This window comes from Entelurus aequoreus, linkage group LG06 (assembly GCF_033978785.1).
Source record: "Entelurus aequoreus isolate RoL-2023_Sb linkage group LG06, RoL_Eaeq_v1.1, whole genome shotgun sequence".
Taxonomy (NCBI): domain Eukaryota; kingdom Metazoa; phylum Chordata; class Actinopteri; order Syngnathiformes; family Syngnathidae; genus Entelurus; species Entelurus aequoreus.
Genome location: NC_084736.1, coordinates 20,382,606 through 20,405,300, shown reverse-complemented (window position 1 = coordinate 20,405,300; position 22,695 = coordinate 20,382,606). Strand labels below are relative to the sequence as shown.

The 22,695-nt window shown below is 42.3% G+C and overlaps 1 long non-coding RNA gene across 3 annotated transcripts in view; it reads left to right on the top strand.

The window, feature by feature from the left end:
- LOC133651470 (uncharacterized) overlaps positions 1–22,695 on the top strand; it is a 95,477-nt gene that overhangs the window by 12,918 nt on the left and 59,864 nt on the right. For all 3 annotated transcript variants that reach the window (XR_009826419.1, XR_009826418.1, XR_009826417.1), the window contains exon 2: positions 14,254–14,383. This is a non-coding gene — a long non-coding RNA (uncharacterized LOC133651470). The remainder of the gene's footprint in view (positions 1–14,253; positions 14,384–22,695) is intronic.

Below are 22,695 nucleotides of genomic sequence, written 5' to 3'. Positions count from 1 at the left end.
GCTGCTAAACTTTTGACAAGAACAAGAAAGTTTGATTGTATTACGCCTATACTGGCTCACCTGCGCCGAACACGCCCCCCTCCACAACGTTCCAACGTTTTGTGCTACGAAAGTTTGTGCTACAACTTACCTTGCTTTGACGTTTCATGCTACAATATTTCGTGCTGAGACGTTTCCTACTATGTTATCTGCTACATTGTTTCCTGCTGTTTCCTTCTATGACATTTCCTGCTCCGTTTCCTGATATGACGTTTCCGACTGCATTGTTTCCAGGTATGTTTCCTTCTATGACGTTTTTTGTTACGTTTCGTGCCACATCATTTTTACTTTTCATGCTGCGACCTTTTATGTTCCAATGTTTGCCAGTTTGTGTTACAACTTACCTTGCTAAGACGTTTTGTGCTACATTTCCTGCTACGATGTTTTCTGCTACGATGTTTCGCGCTACGTTTTGTGTTATGACATTTTATGTTACAAAGGTTAGTGCTGTTTCCTTCTACAATGTTACTATGTTTCCTCCTATCTTGTTACATTTTTGTAACGTTTTGTGCTGCAACGTTTTTCCTACTACATTTCGTGCTACGACCTTTCATGTTCCAATGTTTTGTGCTACGAAGATTTGTGCTACAGTTCACCTTGCTACGTTTCGTGCTACAACATTTCTTGCTGAGACGTTTCCTACTGCATTGTCTGCTACAATGTTTCCTGCTGTTTCCTTCTACCACATTTCCTACGACAGCGTTTCCTGATATGACCTTTCCTACGACATTGTTTCCTGCTATGTTTCCTTCTATGACGTTTTTTGTTACATTTTTTGTTACGTTTCGTTCCACATAATGTTTTCTTTTCATGCTGCGACCTTTTATGTTCCAGTGGTTTGTGCTACAACAGTTTGTGTTCCAACTGACCTTGCTACAACGCTTCGTTCTACAGCGTTACGTGCTACGACGTTTCCTGCTGCGATGTTTCCTGCTACTTTTTGTGATACGACGTTTTGTGGTACGACATTTTGTGTCACGACGTTTTATGTTACAAAGTTTTGTGCTGTTTCTTTCTACAATGTTTGGTGCATTCTCTTGGTATTTCTGATTGATTAAAAAACTTTAAGGATGTCGTCATGGAAGTAAACACAGCAAAAGTCGAACTTTCACAAGTTTCCTCCTATCTTATTACGTTTTTGTCACATATCGTGCTACAACGTTTTTCCTACTATATTTCGTGCTACGACCTTTTTATGTTCCGATGTTTTGTGCTACGAAGATTTGCTACGTTTCGTGCTACAACATTTCTTGCTGAGACGTTTTCCTACTGCATTGTCTGCTACATTGTTTCCTGCTGTTTCCTTCTACCACATTTCCTGCTACGACGTTTCCTGCTACGTTTTGTGGTACGTTTTGTGTTACAACGTTTTATGTTACAAAGTTTTTTGCTGTTTCCTTCTACAATGTTAACATGTTCTTGTTACGTTTTTTGGCACGTTTCATGCTATGACGGTTTGTCCAACTACATTTCGTGCCACGACCTTTCATGTTCCAATATTTTGTGCTATGAAAGCTTATGCTACAACTTGCCTCTCTAATGTTTTGTGCGACAACATTTTGTGCTGAAATGTTTCCTGCTACGTTGTCTACTACATTGTTTCCTGCTGTTTCCTTCTACGACGTTTCCTACTCTGACGTTTCCTGCTACATTGTTTCTTGCTGTTTCCTTCTACCAATACTCTTGTTACATTTCGTGCCACCTCGTTATTACTTTTCATGCTGCAACATTTTATGTTCCAGTGTTTTGTGGTATAACAGTATGTGTTACAATTTACCTAGCTACGACGTTTCGTTGTACGACGTTTTGTGCTGCGACGTTTCCTGCTACGACCATTAATGTTCCAATGTTTAGTACCGGTACGTTATGTTACCTACTACGACGTTTCACGCTACGTTTTGTGTTACGACGTTTTGTGTTACGACGTTTTGTGTTACGATGTTTTATGTTACGACGCTTTGTGTGTTTCCTTCTACAATATTACTATGTTTCCTCCGTCTTTGTTACGTTTCATGCTACGATGGTTTGTTCTACTACATTTCGTGCTACGACCTTTATTGTTCCAACGTTTCTTGTTCAAAATCTGTACACCGAGGAAGGACGTCAATTTTTACAAATGTTTTTCCTCTTAAAAAATCTGCCATATTCAAACTTTATTATTGCAACTCTATTCATGCAAAAACATTTAAAAAATGTAAATTGCTGTGACTATATTATCATAATGTTCCAATTTTTTTCTCAAAATATTTCAAATATTCAAATATACAAATATTTCCTTAAAAACTTAATTTTTGCAACACATACCGTATTTTCTGGACTATAAGGTGCACTTAAAATCCCCACCTTCTATCATCCTATTCACGTCCGTTGTGTCCTTGGGCAAGACACTTCACCCTTGCTCCTGATGGCTGCTGGTTAGCGCCTTGCATGGCAGCTCCCGCCATCAGTGTGTGAATGTGTGTGTGAATGGGTGAATGGGGAAATACTGTCAAAGCGCTTTGAGTACCTTGAAGGTAGAAAAGCGCTATACAAGTATAACCCATTTATCATTTATTTATCATTTCAAATCCTTTTTTTCCCTCAAAATTCGACAGTGCGCCTAATATACAGAATAATTCTGGTTTTGCTTACCGACCTCGAAGCTATTTTATTTGGTACGTGGTGTAATGATACGTGTGACCAGTAGCAGTCAAACATAAGAGATACGTGTAGACTGCAATATAATGGCAGTCACACACAAGAGATACGTGTAGACTGCAATATGACTCAAGTAAACAACACCAACATTTTATACGTTCCATTGAAAATATAGAACATTACACACGGCGCTCAGAAATCTGTCAAAATGTTTTAGTACCACTTTAGTAAGCTATGAAGCCGCACCGCTTGATGGATTGTACTGTGCTTCAACATACAAGTATTATTATGATGTTTGTATAAGATAATCCGGTGCGCCCTTTGGTCCAAAAAATAAGGTAATTATGTTGTCTTAATGTCACAAATTACTTTTAGAGACATTCCGACTTTCTTGTAATGTTATGATATTTCTTCCCCCAAAAATCTGACATCGTTTTCTTATTACGACCTTTTTTTTCTTTCTTTTTTTTAACATATTTTTACATATAAACAGAACCATAGAAGACCTTGTGTGCTTCAGCACACAAAGCGACATAATGGAGATGTGTCTATGGACATAAAGAGGAGGCAAAGTGATCTACGTCTCAAACTAATGGGAGACAGACCGAGAGAGACACTGGCTGTCTTTCAAGGCCGGGACGTGCTCGGCTGGCTCTCAAACAGACAGTGAAATATTACAGCGTGAAGGAGAGGCAAGGACACGTAGCAACATGGCCGCCGATCCGCCAGGAGCAAACAGACGCTCTTATTTGTCATTTTCTGGAAGCACTTCATCTCCGCCGGGCTGCTGTAAACATCTTTCAATAAAACGCCGGCCGCCCGCACAAAGCGCAGTTATCCGTCCTCCTGACACAGGCGGGACGTTACGACCTCACGCCACAGGTCCAAACATTTTTCTTCCCCCCGCCTCCCTGCCCCTTCCTCCGCCTTCGCCGAATGAGACTGCCTGTGCTCATTAGGGAAGCTCGCCTTTTAAAAAACACAGAAAAACAAGCTCTGCCGTGGCCATTAAAGTCGCCATCGACTTTTTAATTAAGTCTCATAACGGCCGGGTGGCCGCGTGCTGCGGCGTAAAGTCGATCCCGGCCTATTTCTGTGCTCGTTGAGACTTTAACGGGTGCGTCGACGCCATTAGAGGAGCGCCACTGTAACGCTTCACATCTTAAAGGCTAATTCCTCATCATGAGTCTTCTTTCACCTCAACAAGCGACCACAATGACAAAGAAGGATGGCTTTTACAGCTCCTTGTGAACGACATGAGCACTTACTGCTTTTTGCGTGAAGCACTTTGTGTCATTATATGACGATTAAATCACATGACTGCCTGAACTGGAGGTGATCAAAGCAGTATTTCAGGCATAGAAACGCAGATTTCATCAGCGGCGTTGCTGTTGCTGGGTAGAACAGCCAAAGAAAGACATGAATTGTAGTCTATTGTTCAGTCTCTCCGAGTTTTTGCGATGACGCGATTGCAGCAATTCAAATAATGCAATTTCCCGCACATTTTGGCCAATCAGCATAATTTCCACCAATATAATTTTCACTTACCGTATTTTTCCGACCAAAGGGCTCACCGGATTATAAGGCGCACTGCCGATGAATGGTCTATTTTCGATCTTTTTTCATCTATAAGGCGCATTAAAGGATTCATATTATTATTATTATTTTTCTAAATGGAAAACACTTCCTTGTGGTCTACATCAGTGTTTTTCAACCAATGTGCTGAGATACAGTCTGGTGTGCCGTGGGAGATTATCTAATTTCACCTATTTGGGTTAAACATATTTTTTGCAAACCAGTAATCATAGTCTGCAAATTCATTGTTGTTGTTCAGTGGTCGGTGCTGTCTGCAGCTCGGCAGAGTAACCGTGTAGTACTCTTCCATATCAGTAGGTGGCAGCCGGTAGCTAATTGCTTTGTAGATGTCGGAAACAGCGGTAGGCAGCGTGCAGGTAAAAGAGTGTCTAATGCTTAAACCAAAAATAAACAAAAGGTGAGTGCCCCTAAAAAAAGGCATTGAAGCTTAGGGAAGGCTATGCAGAACGAAACTAAAACTGAACTGGCTACAAAGTAAACAAAAACAGAATGCTGGACGGCAACAAAGACTTACTGTGGAGCAAAGACAGCGTCCACAATGTACATCTGAACATGACATGACAATCAACAATGTATCCACAAAGAAGGATAAAAAACAACTCCAATATTCTTGATTGCTAAAACAAAGTAGATGCGGGAAATATCGCTCAAAGGAAAACATGAAACTGCTCCAGGAAAATACCAAAAAAAGAGATAAAGCCACCAAAATAGGAGCGCAAGACAAGAACTAAAACCCTACACACAGGAAAACAGCAAAAAACTCAAAATAAGTCACAGCGTGATGTGACAGGTCGTGACAGTACACCTACCTTGAGACAAGAGCTATATTGATGCATGGTTGGTTATGGGTTGAAGTCCTATCCAACAATTGCAATGACGACTTTTTACTGTCAACTGAGTTTTGTTTTTTAATGATTTCTGCTGGTGGTGTGTCTCATGATTTTTCCAACGCAAAAAATGTGCCTTGGCTCAAAAAAGGTTGAAAAACACTGCACTGCATAACATGTAATGGTGGTTCTTTGGTCAAAATGTTGCATAGATTATGTTTTACAGATCATCTTCAAGCCGCTTTCTAACAGTCGCTCCAGGATGCACCGTTTTGTGGGCAGTCTTATTTACCTGGCTCACCTTCGGCAGCGTCTTCTCCCCGTCATCTTTGTTGTAGCGGTGTAGCGTGCAAGGACGGGAGTGGAAGAAGTGTCAAAAGATGGAGCGAACTGTTTTAGTGACATTCAGATTTTACTTAAATCAATAACGGAGCAGCATCTCCTCATCCGGAAACAACAACAAGGCCGGAAATGTGTCCCGTGAAAAACCGTCCGACCGGAACTCTTAATAACTATAAAGTTCCTTGGATGAATATTGTAAACTCACAATACCGGTATGTTTTAGCGCTTTCATGGCAAATTTACTGACAGATATAAGTAAGAACTTTACACTACTTTATATTAGAAATGGCAACAGCGGAGGATGAATGTCCCATAACAAGAAGATAGAGAAAAAGAAGAAGCTTAGGGACTACGGTGTCGGCACAGACTACAAAGACGGATGCACGCAATTTTTAGGATTTATGCAGATCCCAAATACAGATCAGCAGGTACCAGAAGGTAAGAACAGTTGCTTATGCATAATATTGCGAAACAAAAACGCCAGATAATGTCTTACTTTATACACACACCATAATAATACTCTTATGTTGAAGCACAGTACAATCCATCAAGCGGTGCGGCTTCATAGCTTACCAAAGTCGTACTAAAACATTTTGATAGATTTTTGAGCGCCGTGTGTATTATTCCATATTTTCAATGGAACATATACAAAGTTGGTGTTGTTTACTTGAGTCCTATTGCCATCATATTGCAGTCTACATGTATCTCTTATGTTCGACTGCCATCTACTGGTCACACTTAAAATTTCACCATGTACCAAGTAAAATTGCTTCAAGATCGGTAAGCAAAACCAGAATTATTCCGTACATTTGGCGCACCGGGTTATAAGGCGCACTGTCGAGTTTTGAGGAAAAAAAAGGATTTTAAGTGCGCCTTATAGTACGGAAAATACGGTACATGTCCACTGTCTAATAAAAACTTTTGTTTGTATCTTGTATCGACAAAGCAGGAACAAAAACTAATAAATCAACTCCTTATTGCTGAAACGGCACAATAGTTGTCCTCCCGCCTTGCTCAGACGTATTTCCTGTTCTTGTCTACACTGCTAAGGTAATGCAGTATGAAAATTAGGGGTGCACAAAAAAATCTTTACAAAAGAGTCTCATTAATGCCTATTCTAAATCGATTCATAATTTTCCAAAATCTATTTAAAAAATATAACAAAATGTTTTCATTTATTTATTTATTTATTTTAAAGTAAGAATACATTTTTATTAAACATGTTTTTAGGCCATCTCCATTCAACCAGAAGGAGCTTTTTTAACCTGTAACTTGTTTTGGAAAAGTTTCATTATAATTATTATACAAAATAATACATTGCAATAATTGGTTTGAATCAAGAATAATGAATGATAAATGGGTTATACTTGTATAGCGCTTTTCTACCTTCAAGGTACTCAATGCGCTTTGACAGTATTTCCACATTCACCCATTCACACACACATTCACACACTGATGGCGGGAGCTGCCATGCAAGGCGCTACCAGCACCCATCAGGAGCAAGGGTGAAGTGTCTTGCCCAAGGACACAACGGACGTGACTAGGATGGTAGAAGGTGGGGATTAAACCCCAGTAACCAGCAACCCTCCGATTGCTGGCACCGCCACTCTACCAACTTCGCCAGAATCGATTCTGAATGGAATCGTCACCCCAGGAATCAGAATTGGATCCAATCGTCACCCCTAATACAAACTAGGGTTGTCCCGATACCAATATTTTGGTACCGGTACCAAAATGTATTTCAATACTTTTCGATACTTTTCTAAATAAAGGGGACCACAAAAAATAGCATTATTGGCTTTATTTTAACCAAAAATATTACGGTACATTAAACATATTTTTCTTATTCTTTTCTGTGTCCTTAAATAAGATACAAGAGACAACTTTTCTTTTATTAGTAAGTAAGCAAACAAAGCTTCTAATTTAGCTGCTGACATATGCAGTAAAGTATTGTGTCATTTCCCATCCAATATTATAGTCAAAATTATTAAGTGGTAGAAAATGAATTATTAATTTACTTGTTCATTTACTGTTAATATCTGGTTATTTTCTGTTTTAACGTGTTCTATCTACACTTCTGTTAAAATGTAATAATGATCACTTCTCCTTCTGTTGTTTGGATGCTTTACATTAGTTTCGGATGATACGACAAATGTAGGATATCGATCCGATACCAAATCGTTACAGGATCATACAATGGCCATAATTTAAGTCTTCGTGTGTCCAGGGACATATTTCCTGAGTTTATAAACGTAGTATACATTTTTAAAAAATAAAACAAGATTTTGTGATGCTACTTTTATTTTTTAATGATTGTCATTAAAAAATACAATCATGCGTGCTTACGGACTGTATCCCTGCAGATTGTATTGATCTATATTGATATATAATGTAGGAACCAGAAATATTAATAACAGAAAGAAACAACCCTTTTGTGCGAATGAGTGTAAATAGGGGAGGTAGGTTTTTTGGGTTGGTGCACTAATTGTAAGTGTATCTAGCGTTTTTTATGTTGATTTAATAAAAAATAAAAAAAATAAATACATTTGTTTTAAATTTTTTTAAATTTCTTGTGCCGCCCGGTACCAATTGATCCACAGACCTAGGGACCACTGATTTAGAAGTAGCTACAACACTGCCGACAGCGGCTGAACTTTAGTCCCTAGCTAGCTAGCCATGTCTTAAAGTACCTCTTCCTGAGGGCGTTTCAGTGTTATAACTTCACTTTTATCTGCAGTTTTGAAGCCCAAATGCGTGCGTTCTCCCTTTTCTGTCTACACACTGTGTCTGTTTGTAAGTACTCCGTGATTGTGCGCTGCCGAACATGCTCCTCTGCTCGTAAAACCAACAACGACACGACGTGACGACGACGGGGTGGCGGACCGGTACTTCTTTAGTGTCGCAGTATTATACCAATAGCGGTATAAGGTACAACCCTAGTATACACTGATGCCGTGTTTTTCAACCTTTTCTGAGCCAAGGCACATTTTTTTCATAGAAAAAATCCTGAGGCACACCACCAACAGAAAACATAAAAAAATTAAACTCAGCAGTTGATATTGACAATAAAAAATCGTTCTCGCAATTGTTGGATATGAATTCAAACCATAACCAAGCATGCATCAATATAGCTCTTGTCTCAAAGTAGGTCTACAGTCAATCAATCAATCAATGTTTATTTATATAGCCCTAAATCACAAGTGTCTCAAAGGGCTGTACAAGCCACAACGACATCCTCGGTACAGAGCCCACATACGGGCAAGGAAAGCTCACCCCAGTGGGACGTCAATGTGAATGACTATGAGAAACCTTGGAGAGGACCGCATATGTGGGTAACCCCCCCCCCCCTCTAGGGGAGACCGAAAGCAATGGATGTCGAGTGGGTCTGACATGATATTGTGAAAGTCCAACACATCAGCGAAAGTCCAGTCCATAGTGGGGCCAGCAGGAACCATCCCGAGCGGAGACGGGTCAGCAGCGTAGAGATGTCCCCATCCGATGGACAGGCTAGCGGTCCACCCCGGGTTGGGAGCAGAGCAGAGTAGAAAAGAAAAGAAAAGAAACGGCAGATCAACTGGTCTAAAAAGGGAGTCTATTTAAAGGCTAGAGTATACAAATGAGTTTTAAGATGAGACTTAAATGCTTCTACTGATGTAGCATCTCTAACTTTTACCGGGAGGGCATTCCATAGTATTGGAGCCCGAATAGAAAACGCTCTATAGCCCGCAGACTTTTTTTGGGCTCTGGGAATCACTAATAAGCCGGAGTTCTTTGAACGCAGATTTCTTGCCGGGACATATGGTACAATACAATCGGCAAGATAGGCAGGAGCTTGACCGTGTAGTATTTTATACGTAAGTAGTAAAACCTTAAAGTCGCATCTTAGGTGCACAGGAAGCCAGTGCAGGTGAGCCAGTATAGGCGTAAGGCGCATCAGTCTCCCCACGCATATGATCAAACTTTCTTGTTTTTGTCAAAAGTCTAGCAGCCGCATTTTGTACTATCTGTAATCTTTTAATGCTAGACATAGGGAGGCCCGAAAATAAAACGTTACAGTAATCGAGACGAGATGTAACGAACGCATGGATAATGATCTCAGCATCGCTTGTGGACAAAATGGAACGAATTTTAGCGATATTACGGAGATGAAAGAAGGCCGTTTTAGTAACACTCTTAATGTGTGACTCAAACGAGAGAGTTGGGTCGAAGATAATACCCAGATTCTTTACCGAGTCGCCTTGTTTAATTGTTTGGTTGTCAAATGTTAAGGTGGTATTATTAAATAGATGTCGGTGTTGAGCAGGACCGATAATCAGCATTTCCGTTTTCTTAGCGTTGAGTTGCAAAAAGTTAGCGGACATCCATTGTATAATTTCATTAAGACACGCCTCCAGCTGAGTTAAACCAAGACAAGGCTAAGTCTGTCATCCCAATACGCGTTTTGGTACGCTCTAATAAAATATTATGATCAACAGTATCGAAAGCGGCGCTAAGATCAAGAAGCAGCAACATAGATGAAGCATCAGAATCCATCGTTAGCAATAGATCATTAGTCATTTTTGCGAGGGCTGTCTCCGTAGAGTGATTTGCCCTGAAACCGGATTGAAAAGGTTCACAGAGATTGTTAGACGCTAAGTGTTAATTTAGCTGCTGTGCGACAATTTTTTAGAGGATTTTCGAGATAAACGGAAGGTGGGACACCGGCCGGTAGTTTACCAAGAGATCAGGATCGAGGTTAGGTCTTTTGAGTAGAGGATGAATAACCGCTTTTTTGAATGCTAGGGGAACAGTGCCAGAGGAAAGTGATAAGTTTATAATATTTAACACTGATGGACCTAATAATACAAAAAGCTCCTTGATAAGTTTCCCAGGAATTGGGTCAAGTAAACATGTTGTTTGTTTTGTCCCATTTACACATTTTGACAATTCCTCCAATGTTATTTCATCAAAGAGAGAGAAACTATTTTGGAGGGCGGTATCCGTCGTATATACAGTTGTATTTGTGTTAATAGAACCCAGTTGTAGCTGAGATGCATTGTCTTTAATCTCTTTTCTAATGACTTCAATTTTCTTATTAAAGAAATTCATAAAGTCATCTGCTGAGTGGGTGGAGCTACTGGGAGGAGTCCCTTGTTGGGTTAGCGATGCTACTGTACTAAACAAAAATTTAGGATCATTTTTGTTGAGGTGGATGAGATTTGAGTAATATTTAGCTTTAGCTGAGGTAAGCATGCGTTTATAACTTATTAAACTATCACACCATGCTTGATGGAAAACCTCAAGTTTAGTCGCACGGCATTTGCGTTCCAGCTTTCTACATGATAATTTCTGGGCTTTAGTTTCTTCTGTAAACCATGGGGTACGCCTTTTAGGGGCCCTTTTTAGCTTTAGCGGTGCTACACTATTAATGGTGTTGCGCAGGGCGTCGTTAAAGTTGTTAGTGAGGTTATCAATAGAGCCCACATAATTTGGGAATGGTGCCATTACCGAAGGCAGTAGGTCAGTAAGAGTCGTCGTTGTGGCAGCATTAATGTTGCGGCTGCTATAGTAGTTATTATTATTATTATTAGTTTGTTGACAATGAGTCAGAACTTCGAATTTTATAAGGTAATGATCGGACATTACTTTAGTGTACGGGAGTATCGTAACTTTAGAGGTGGTGACACCCCTGACAAGCAGTAGATCTATCGTATTACCGTTGCGATGCGTGGGTTCATTTATTATTTGTGTAAGACCACAGCTATCAATTTTAGTCTGGAGCGCCACGCATGGAGGGTCCGATGGGGTATTCATATGGATATTAAAGTCCCCCATTATGATTATATTGTCGGCGTGCGTCACTAGATCAGCAACAAACTCTGAGAATTCACTGATGAAGTCCGAATAGGGCGCAGGGGGGCGGTAGATAACAGCCAGATGGAGAGGCAGCGGTGTGACAAACCTCATAGTGAGCACCTCAAACGAGTTATATTTATTATTTAGGTTAGGTGTAAAATTATAGTTTTCATTGTATATTAGTGCGACACCCCCTCCCCTTTTAAGAGGTCGGGCAACATGTGCATTGGTATAGTTAGGAGGAGATGCCTCATTTAGCGCAAAAAAATCGTCTGGTTTGAGCCAGGTCTCGGCGAGACCAACGACGTCAAGTTTGTTGTCTCTAATGACCTCATTAACTAATAACGTTTTGGAAGATAATGATCTTATGTTTAAAAAGCCCATATTATAGGTAGTGGGCTGTTTTGAGGATTGTTTGTTGAAATTATCCGAAGTAGCAATATTAATAATGTTACGTTTATTATGCGTAGTGCACTTTAAATAGTTTCGACCATATCTAGGAATTGATACGACGGGAATTGTCCGATTGTTTGCTAGATGTTGCGATAAACTGAACGCATCATAGTTAGCCACCTCAGTAGATTGCATGTCTGCCTCTGACACGGTCACAAAAGAAAAAACATTATGTGAGTTGTGTTTTATTCTAAGAGAATTGCTATGTGTGCAGGGATTATCCAGCCTGGCGCCGGCTAGTTCTAGTTTAAATGGCTTCTTACCCAGACACTCCACGCTTCTTTGGTTAGCTTTTCCCTTTGTTGTTAGCCCCGCTCGGCATCCCCGCTTCTGCTTCCGCTCACACCGCTTACGTCGTCTCCATTGGCGGTCACCGCTAGCACTTGACTCCGCTGCTACAAAGGCCGCTCGATGTAGCCCGCAAAGTATTCCCATGCTAGCGAGGAGGTCCACCGTACATGCATCTTTCAGTCTATAACGACGCGATCCATCCACATCCGGAATTGTCTGTCGGTCGTATTTGATCACAAAGTGTTCACGCTTTGAGCCAGCCATGAAATTGACAGAAATGACGGGTGTTTTTTGCCAAATCGCTCTACACTCCCAAGAGCGTCTTCAAGCTGCTGCAGAGCAATGCGCCGCCATCTTGTCATGACCTGTCACATCATGCCGTGACTTATTTTGAAGTTTTTGGTGTTTTCCTGTGTGTAGTGTTTTAGTTCTTGTCTTGCGCTCCTATTTTGGTGACTTTTCCTGTTTTGTTGGTATTTTCCTGTATCAGTTTCATGTCTTCCTTTGAGCGCTATTCCCCGCACCTGCTTTGTTTTCGCAATCAAGACTATTTAAGTTGTGCGGACGCTATCCTTCTTTGTGGGGACATTGTTGATTGTCACCGCACTTACGGATGTACTTTGTGGACGCCGTCTGCTCCACACGCTGTAAGTCTTTGCTGTCGTCCAGCATTCTGTTTTTGTTTACTTTGCAGCCAGTTCAGTTTTAGTTTAATTTTGCATAACCATCCCTAAGCTTCAATGCCTTTTCTTAGCGGCACTCACCTTTTGTTTATTTTTGGTTTAAGCGTTAAATACCTTAGATATTTTTAACCCAAATAGGTGAAATTACATCATCTCCAACGGCACACCAGACAGTATTTCACGGCCGCGGCAAAGTGGTTGAAAAACACTGCACTGATGTATTTATCAAAATTTCAACATCAAAACTTGATTTTTCAGTTTCAAAGTAGATTTTTTCCCGGTAGAAAACGATTGGTCCTGCTAGAAAGCCTCTCAAGCTCAGGGGTTGAGAGTTGCGGTGAACTTGCAGTGATTGACAACTCGTTGCGTGAAGGGTTTGTCGCCTTGCTCAAGGGCACTTTAGAAGCCCCTCCAGCAACTGGGCTCTGGCTTGGTCTGCATTGTCCCTCGAACCTCTGACCAGACGTCTGGTCCCGAAGTGAAGTCCCGATGGACGATACTTGGACACGAACCGAGGACACTATTCCAAATGACGGCTAGACGTGAGCTGGTCATGTGACGCAGAAGGAATGCTGATGTTGCTTTGAATCTGCGGATGTCCCAGCGCTCACGGGTCTAACCTCCCTAACGTGTCGTTAACGTTTGATGGTACAGAATCTCAATGTCGGTCACGGCTTTTGACCCTCGCGGCTTCTTGAAGGAGGCGCCTTTTTGTAGGATATGTAAATGTGCACCCCGGGCTTTGAACTTCTACAAGATCTCGAACGCATAAATAGTAAGTCAATGTTTCACGTCTGTGCTGATTTGGTGCATCAAAGATGTGGCGTTCGGTCCAGCGTGTTACTTCCACGCACTTTGAGCAAGAACAAGAAAATCTCGTACGGCTGAAGTAATGTCAGCCGACGTCGTTCGCGAGCGTCAGCTGCGTCCTTAATTGTTGATCTGGCAGCCACGTTGCCTCTCATTTGCATATGTAAATTCAAAGCAGGCCAACATGGCTGGCTCCTGGCAGCTCTCCCGCTGTTTGCCCACAGGAGGAAAGAAGAGGAGAGCGAGATAAACAAACAGATGGAAAGCAGAATAGAATATCGGGATGGAAGGAAGCGTTTAAGAAGTGATGAGCAAGGAGCCAAGCATCGCGGAGTGATGAGAACCTTCTCTCTGCTGCACATGGCGGCCAATAGGACCAGAAAAGTCTGATCCAAAAGTCTGATTTAAAAGTCTGGTCCAAAGTCTGATCCAAAGTCTGGTCTAAAGTCAGATCCAAAGTCTGATTCAAATGTGTGATTTAAAAGTCTGGTACAAAGTCTGATCCAAAGTCTAGTCTAAAGTCAGATCCAAAGTCTGATTCAAATGTCTGATTTAAAAGTCTGGTCCAAAGTCTGATCCACAGTCTGATTCAAATGTCTGATTTAAAAGTCTGGTCCAAAGTCTGATCCAAAGTTTAGTCTGAAGTCAGATCCAAAGTCTGATTCAAATGTCTGATTTAAAAGTCTGATTTTGGCATGGTCTTTTCCTTCAGAATTAAAACTATTTCCCTGAATCCACAGAGCTTATTGAATGATCTTTGAGAATTTGCCCAGGTCTGCATTAGAGTGTGTGCATGGACACTGGGACTTCTTCCGGGGTTCCCTCTCCTCTCTAAGTCTACGTCCACAGCGAATCCCTTCTCCTTTCCAGGTTGGTTTGTTGGCTTTTTTTGGACCCCGTATTGAGTAAGCAAAATAGACAAAACTTGGTTAAATGGCGAGAAAAGAAACACACGCTGAAGCGCTGAGAAGTGGCAACCAAGTAATGGAATGCGTAAACAGGATGTGACATATGGGGCTCCGACTCTCCAGAATTGGCTGCGCCCCGTGTGTACTGTAATGTACAGGAAGTGACGTCTCCAAAAATGGCTGCGCCCTAAGTCTTCTAGCAGCACACAAAATGAATGACTGAAGCTTTTGTAAGTGAGCCTTTGTCGCAAAACAAACAGAAGAAGTCTGGAGCTGAAGTCATAGAGAAGTTTCTTAAGCACAAAAAATATGACTAAAGTTGCAAAGCTGTATTTTCTTTTGCACTTTAATTTTATTGACAGTTGAGTTAAGAAACATTTGTTACTAATTTATTGTATTTATTGTAGCACTACATATTTGCATGTATATATATTTTGTGTCAATTATTTATGAGTCTGCTCTTATACAGTACATTTGTTTAGTGTTTTTTTTTTTCCTAATCAGCCTGACCTAAGCCTAAATTTTGTGTGTTAAAAAATAATAATCATTGTAATTAACACATTGTTTCACATCATTTGACAAGATTGTAAACTGTAAGTAGGTTACATATAATTATTAAGTACAAATAAATTCAATAATAAGATGACTAATTCAGCGTAAATATTTAAGGAGGGCATAGGCTCCTCTGTCGTGAAAAAATTGGGCCGCGAGGTCAAAAAGGTTAAGAACCCCTGCAAGGTAATATTGCAATTTTCAATGCCAACAAAGAAATTGACTCAAAAACAGTTCAACATAAGTAAAGTGAGGCTCCACTTTCACTAAATGCTAATATTGTCACGACGTGGACTATGGAGTGGTTTGTTTTCCCGGAATGCAAAGGAATTGGATCGGACATGGCGTGAAGGTAAAGACATGATTTAATTTTACTATAAAAAGGAACAAACAAAAAGCGCGCACAAGGCGGAGAACAAACTTGGCTAAGAAACAAAAACTACCACAAAGGCAAAACTATGGACATGAAACAAAAACTTGCTAACTGTTACATGAATAAACAAAAACTTACTTGGAAAGCATGGAACTATGGCATGGATATCAGAGTTATCATCAGGTAACATGGGTAACAGAGGTAATGTCGCCAGGCCGACTGCCTGGCAACTACAAGCTTAAATGATAAGGACATGATTAATGACAGGTGCGTGAGTCTGAACACATGACAGGTAAAATTAATGGTTGTCATGGAAACAAAACAAGGGAGTGAAAAAACAGGAACTAAAAGTGTCCAAAAACCAAACAGAACATAGCCAAACAGAACATGATCAAAAAACATGACAGAGCACCCTTAAGGACAGATCCCACCTTAAGGACAGATCAACAAAACAACGATCAAGAGTCATGGGAGGGCGGGAGGGGGCCTTGGCGGTGGGTCGCCAGACCAAGTGTCCCCCAATCCACCGGGGCACAATCAGGTGGCGGCGACGCTAGAGCGGTGCTGCACCTGACGAGGTGGGTGACCCGGGAACGGCCACATCCGTGGCCGACGAGGTGGTCAGCGTACTTGGCGTGGCGGATGACCAGGGAATGGCCACATCCGTGGCCGACGAGGAGGTGGGCGCGTCGTCGTTGTGGCAGGCGTGGATGCAGCAGACGACGTCGAGGCTGGCGTGGGTGCGGCAGCCGGCGAAGCTTGGCGTGGGTCTTGGCGTGGGTCGTGGCGTAAGTCTTGGTGGTTGAGTCTTGGCGGCTTGCGTCTTGGGTTGAGTCTTGGCTTGGGTCTTGGCAGCTTGAGTCTTGGCTTGGGTCTTGGCGCAGTTGAGCTGCGACTGGCGGCACTTGGTGTTGTGAAGCTGCGACTGGCGGCACTTGGCGGCGTAAAGCTGCGACTGGCGGCACTTGGCGTCGTGGAGCTGCGACTGGCGGCACTTGGCGTCGTGAAACCTGGCGTGGTGGAGCTTGGCATGGTGGAGGTACTGGAGCTTGGCGTGGTGCAGGTACTGAAGCTTGGCGTGGTGCGGTTACTGAAGCTTGGCGTGGTGCAGGTACTGAAGCTTGGCGCGGTGCTGGTACAGGAACCTGCTGCGGTGCAGGTACTGAAGCTTGGCGTGGTGCAGGTACTGAAGCTTGGCGTGGTGCAGGTACTGAAAGCTTGGCGTGGTGCAGGAACTAGAACCCGCCGTGGTGCAGGTATTGGAACCTGCCGTGGTGCAGGTACTGCAACACGCCGTGGTGCTGGTACTGGACCCCGCCGTGGTGCAAGTACTGGACCCCGCCTTGGTGCAGGTACTGGAACCTGCCGTGGTGCAGGTACTGGAACCTGCCTTGGAGCTTGGCGTGGTGGAGCTTGGCGTGGTGCTAGCCTTGGCGCTTGGCGTGGAGATAGCCGTGGTGCAGGTGCTAGCCTTGGCGCAGGTGCTAGCCTTGGCTTTGGCGGAGGTGGCCTAGCTGGGGCTTGCGGCTTGGCCGGCCGAAAGACCGGTGGTGGTGGCCGGGCCGGAGGTTGCGGCTTGGCATGCCGAAAGACTGGTGGTGGTGGCCGGGTTGGAGGCTGTGGCTTGGCATGACGTAGAACTGGTGGTGGTGGCCGGGCTGGAGGTTGCTGCCTGGCAGCTGAGCCACCCCACCAGCACAGCTCCCGGCCCTAGCCCTCCCCTCAAGGAGCGGATACCAGACGCGCTCCCTGCGGTCTGGAATCGTCTTTAGGGGTGAGTGGAAGGAGGTCAGGAGGGGGGCAGAATCCTCCCCTCTAAATTGTCCAAAATGTCTTTCATTCCTCCCCACCTGGGTTTTTGTGGGTAAAAAAAAAGAAACATTTTGTGACGTGAGTCTTGGGGGGCGGGGCATGAAAACTAGGACGTGGCTTGGTTTGACAAGATCTAATTTCTAAAAACATGTCCTGATAATGTTTAATCATGGTTTTAGAGTCTTTGGTTGGAGGCGGGTGACAAAAAGAAAAAGAGTTTCAGGAAAAAAAATCTTGGTCTGTGACGTCATTCTCCGGCGACGGCGTGACGTCATCCTGGAGCAGCGGGGCTGGCAGCAGCCTGTTTCCGTCCAGAGGGGGAGGAGCCTGCGGGAGCGACGCGTCCTGTCCGCTCGTGGAAGCCTTCCCTGACGTCCCTCGTCTTGGGCGGCACTTCCGGGACTGGAGCGACGTGCCAACGTCTTCGGGCCACACTGAGCTGATGGGCACCAGTTTGCCATCAGGCCCCCAGATCAGATCCTTGCGCTCCATGGGGGAAAAGCGCAGCGTTTCCGCTTCCATGGCGCGCAGCACCTCCCAACTTCCTTCGTCCAACTTCCTTGCGGAAAAACGTTTTGCAGCTGGCGACATTCTGTCACGACGTGGACTATGGAGTGGTTTGTTTTCCCGAAATGCAAAGGAATTGGATCGGACAAGGCGTGAAGGTAAAGACATGATTTAGTTTTACTATAAAAAGGAACAAACAAAAAGCGCGCACAAGGCGGAGAACAAACTTGGTTAAGAAACAAAAACTACCACAAAGGCAAAACTATGGACATGAAACAAAAACTTGCTAACTGTTACATGAATAAACAAAAACTTACTTGGAAAGCATGGAACTATGGCATGGATATCAGAGTTATCATCAGGTAACATGGGTAACAGAGGTAATGTCGCCAGGCCGACTGCCTGGCAACTACAAGCTTAAATAATAAGGACATGATTAATGACAGGTGTGTGAGTCTGAACACATGACAGGTGAAACTAATGGTCCTCATGGAAACAAATACTTTAAGGGCGCAACAATAAAAACCACACCATAAGCTATACACTATTGCCATTTGACGTTTTGGTCTTTCAACTGTAATTAAGACTCAGGAATGTGACAATAAAACACAAATATAATAACTGGACATCAGTTATCATAATCAGCTAATTTTTAAATGTTGCAATTTTTTTTTTATTGTATTATCAAAAACAATTAATATACAGTCGTGGTCAAAAGTTTACATACACTTGTAAAGAACATAATGTCATGGCTGTCTTGAGTTTCCAATAATTTCTACAGCTCTTATTTTTTGGTGATAGAGTGATTGGAGCACATACTTGTTGGTCACAAAAAAACATTCATGAAGTTTGGTTCTTTTATGAATTTATTATGGGTCTACTGAAAATGTGACCAAATCTGCTGGGTCAAAAGTATACATACAGCAATGTTAATATTTGGCTACATGTCCCTTTGCAAGTTTCACTGCAATAAGGCACTTTTGGTAGCCATCCACAAGCTTCTGGCAAGCTTCTGCTTGAATTTTTGACCACTACTCTTGACAAAATTGGCGCAGTTCAGCTAAATTTGTTGGTTTTCTGACATGGACTTGTTTCTTCAGCATTGTCAACACGTTTAAGTCAGGACTTTGGGAAGGCCATTCTAAAACATTCATTCTAGCCTGATTTAGCCATTACCTTACCACTTTGGACGTGTGTTTGGGGTCATTGACTGACTTTGAATTGTGTTGAGTTCAGAATGCTGCTGTAGTTCCTGTTACTTGCTAAGTTCTTTTAAATGCACTGTTCACACGCTTAACGTTGTGACCCAACAACCTCAGATTGAATGGTTTCATCACAACACGATAATAATACCAGGCTGCACAAGCAAATATAGGCGCATAGCAACTGTAGATTGGCATCAATATGTGAGGTTCAGTTTGGAATCAAGAAGATGAAGTATGGAATGAGGTAGCAATCGCCTCGCATTGCTAATGGCTCTTTCCGACACGAAGGCCGAAACGTGTTTTCTTTGTACGACAGCGCGTGGCTGATGCAGTCGGCGCGGACGAGTCCCGCAGCCTTCCAGCCTTCCAGCCCGCCGCTGCTTTCCAATAACACTTCAGACGGAGTGAAGTCTTTAAAGAGGAGAAGTAATCTGGAAGGTGAGCCATCGCTCAGAAAGCAACGCGGCCATGGGGGTGCTTTTAGGAGCACGCTCTGCTTTTACCGCCGCTCTCGATATGAATTAACGAGGGCGCGCTCGCTGTCAGCCCGAAAGTCACTTCCCATTGTGCTGATATTATCTGGCATTTAAGCCGGGAAGGTGGCCACCCATCTTAATGCTTTGATTATGGGATAGAGCTGTGTCATGGCATTTGAGAAGGATGTCATACATCAGGAAAATTAAATAACGGCCAAAAACGACTGAATGCTGAAGTGATGGAGTCGAAAGAGCAACAAGAGTTTAGGTTTTGCATGTAAAAAGCAAAATTCATTGACTGCCATACCAGACTCCCTTTAGAAAATGACTGATTTTACCAAAAAACATAGAGTACAGGCCAAAAGTTTGGACACACCTTCTCAGTCAATGTGTTTTCTTTATTTGGTAACACTTTAGTATGGGGAACATATTCACCATTAATTAGTTGCTTATTAACATGCAAATTAGTAACATATTGGCTTTTAATTAGTCATTATTAAGTACTTATTAATGCCTTATTGTGCATGGCCTTATTATACAACCAGTAAGCCATTAACTAAGAGTCTTCCCTCAATAACCTCAGAATTATTGCTTATTAGTAACCGTAACCCTAACCTTAACCAGTATATGTTCCCGCTAGTGTCCAAATAACTCTAAATTAAGTCTTTGTTACTTAGAATATGCTCCCCATACCAAAGTGTTACCCTTTATTTTTATGACTATTTACATTGTAGATTGTCACTGAAGGCATCAAAACTATGAATGAACACATTTGAACACACAGTTATGTACTTAACAAAAAAAGGTGAAATAACTGAAAACATGTTTTATATTCTAGTTTCTTTAAAATAGCCACCCTGTGCTCTGATTACATTTTTTCGCACACTCTTGGCATTTTCTCGATGAGCTTCAAGAAGTAGTCACCTGAAATGGTTTTCACTTCACAGGTGGGCTTGAAGCTCATCAAGAGAATGCCAAAAGTGTGCAATGCAGTAATCAGAGCAAAGGGTGGCTATTTTGAAGAAACTAGAATATAAAACATGTTTTCAGTTATTTCACCTTTTTTTGTTAAGCACATAACTCCACATGTGTTCATTCATTGTTGTGATGCCTTCAGTGACAATCTACAATGTAAATAGTCATGAAAAGAAATAAAACGCATTGAATGAAGAGAAGGTGTGTCCAAACTTTTGTCCTGTACTGTACATTTTCATCGCAGTGGTGTTGAGTGTGACAAACTATGAAATTCAGAGGTTGTTCCAGACATTCCAATCAGAGAACGGCTTTCCTCAAACAGGCGCCGGGACGAAGGGGAGAGAACCGAGCAGAGGACGATGAAGGTGCGGAACAGAGTAGCGCCTGCAAAATCAATAGTTCATACTGTTGTGAAATTGAAGTTTTGTCACAAAGCCCGTGTCCAAGTTAGAACATGAAATGGCTTTGGCGTAAGGCCCGTGAAAAGCTGCAGTATTGATTCCTGCAGCGCTGCGAGCTTTGGTTGCAATCTTTGACCTTTTTAAAGCACTCTGGCGGGACGCTTTTCCTGCAGCAAACGGCATCAGCGGGTACCCTTGTGTTCCCCACATTTGTCAGACGACAAAGATGCGGATTGCCTTAGAAGGATGTCCCCTCCTGGCACTTCCTGACCAATCTAAATCTGAGCGAGAACTGACAAAGCCTGCTCAGATCGGGTGGCAAACGTCTCAGAAGACAAACTGAAGAGTCCAGTTGCAATCAGTTGAAGGTTGAGGTTAAAATGACCTGATGAATGAGAATATCTGTTGACATGTTCAACATCAAGACTGTGTTCTAAGTTCTCAGTATTGTACTCAGTGTTGGCGCTAGGAATTTTCAAAATGAGGTCCCAGGGACCCCATCAAGTCATAAAAATGGGGTCCCACAGTACCTTTTTGGGGTCCCACTTTTTTGTAAGCGTTTTGAAAACAAATGATAAATGCATGCATTATCCTGTTATATCTCACATTCTATATTGTGTTTTGGAAAAAGGTTGTCATAAACGTTACTTCATTAAAAAAAATGATACAAAAGAAAACACATTTTTATGCATATGTACATTTATTCAGTTATAAACATTCATGCACTTTCTTCTTTCCTTCATGGATCTAAAGTTTAGCGCTGCTGGTATTTTTTTCTATATTTTTATTTTATTTAGTAGGTGTACGTATTTCAGTATAAAAGTGTAAAAAGTGTTTTGCTTTGGTCATGAAATTATACATGCCTAAGACAAATTTAAATGCTTATTCTCACCTGAATGTGGATCATCAGTCGTTTAAAAAGCGCCACATCTACAATTTCATGGCAAATAATGCCAACAAACTTATAATTTTGCAAGTTAGTTTCAATGTCATTTTATACAGTGGCACTCAATGCCTCTAGCATTTCATCTCTGGCTTGGTGATGGCCATAAGCTGTGTGTTCCCCTTTAAGAATGGCGGTATGTGGGGTGAATGACGTGTGTAAGTGAGTGGGCAAGTTAGGAGAGGGAGCGCTAGCATGTTCAAGAGTGTTAAAGGCCTACTGAAACCCACTACTACCGACCACGCAGTCTGATAGTTTATATATCAATGATAAAATCTTAACATTGCAACACATGCCAATACGGCCGGGTTAACGTATAAAGTGCAATTTTAAATTTCCCGCTAAACTTCCGGTTGAAAACGTCTATGTATGATGACGTATGCGCGTGACGTCAATCGTTGGAACGGAAGTATTCGGACACATTGTATCCAATACAATAAGCTCGGTTTTCATCGCAAAATTCCACAGTATTCTGGACATCTGTGTTGGTGAATCTTTTGCAATTTGTTTAATGAACAATGAAGACTGCAAAGAAGAAAGTTGTAGGTGGGATCGGTGTATTAGCGGCTGGCTGCAGCAACACAACCAGGATTGACTTGGATAGCAGACGCGCTATCCGACGCTAGCTGCCGACCGCATCTATGATCGGGTGAAGTCCTTCTTCGCTCCGTCGATCGCTGAAACGCAGGTGAGCATGGGTGTTGATGAGCAGATGAGGGCTGGCTGGCGTAGGTGGATAGCTAATGTTTTTAGCATAGCTCTGTGAGGTCCCGTTGCTAAGTTAGCTTCAATGGCGTCATTAGCAACAGCATTGTTAAGCTTCGCCAGGCTGGAAAGCATTAACCGTGTAGTTACAGGTCCATGGTTTAATAGTATTGTTGATTTTCTGTCTATCCTTCCAGTCAGGGGTTTATTTCTTTTGTTTCTATCTGCAGTTAAGCCCGATACTATCACGTTAGCTCCGTAGCTAAAGTGCTTCGCCGATGTATTGTCGTGGAGATAAAAGTCACTGTGAATGTCCATTTCGCGT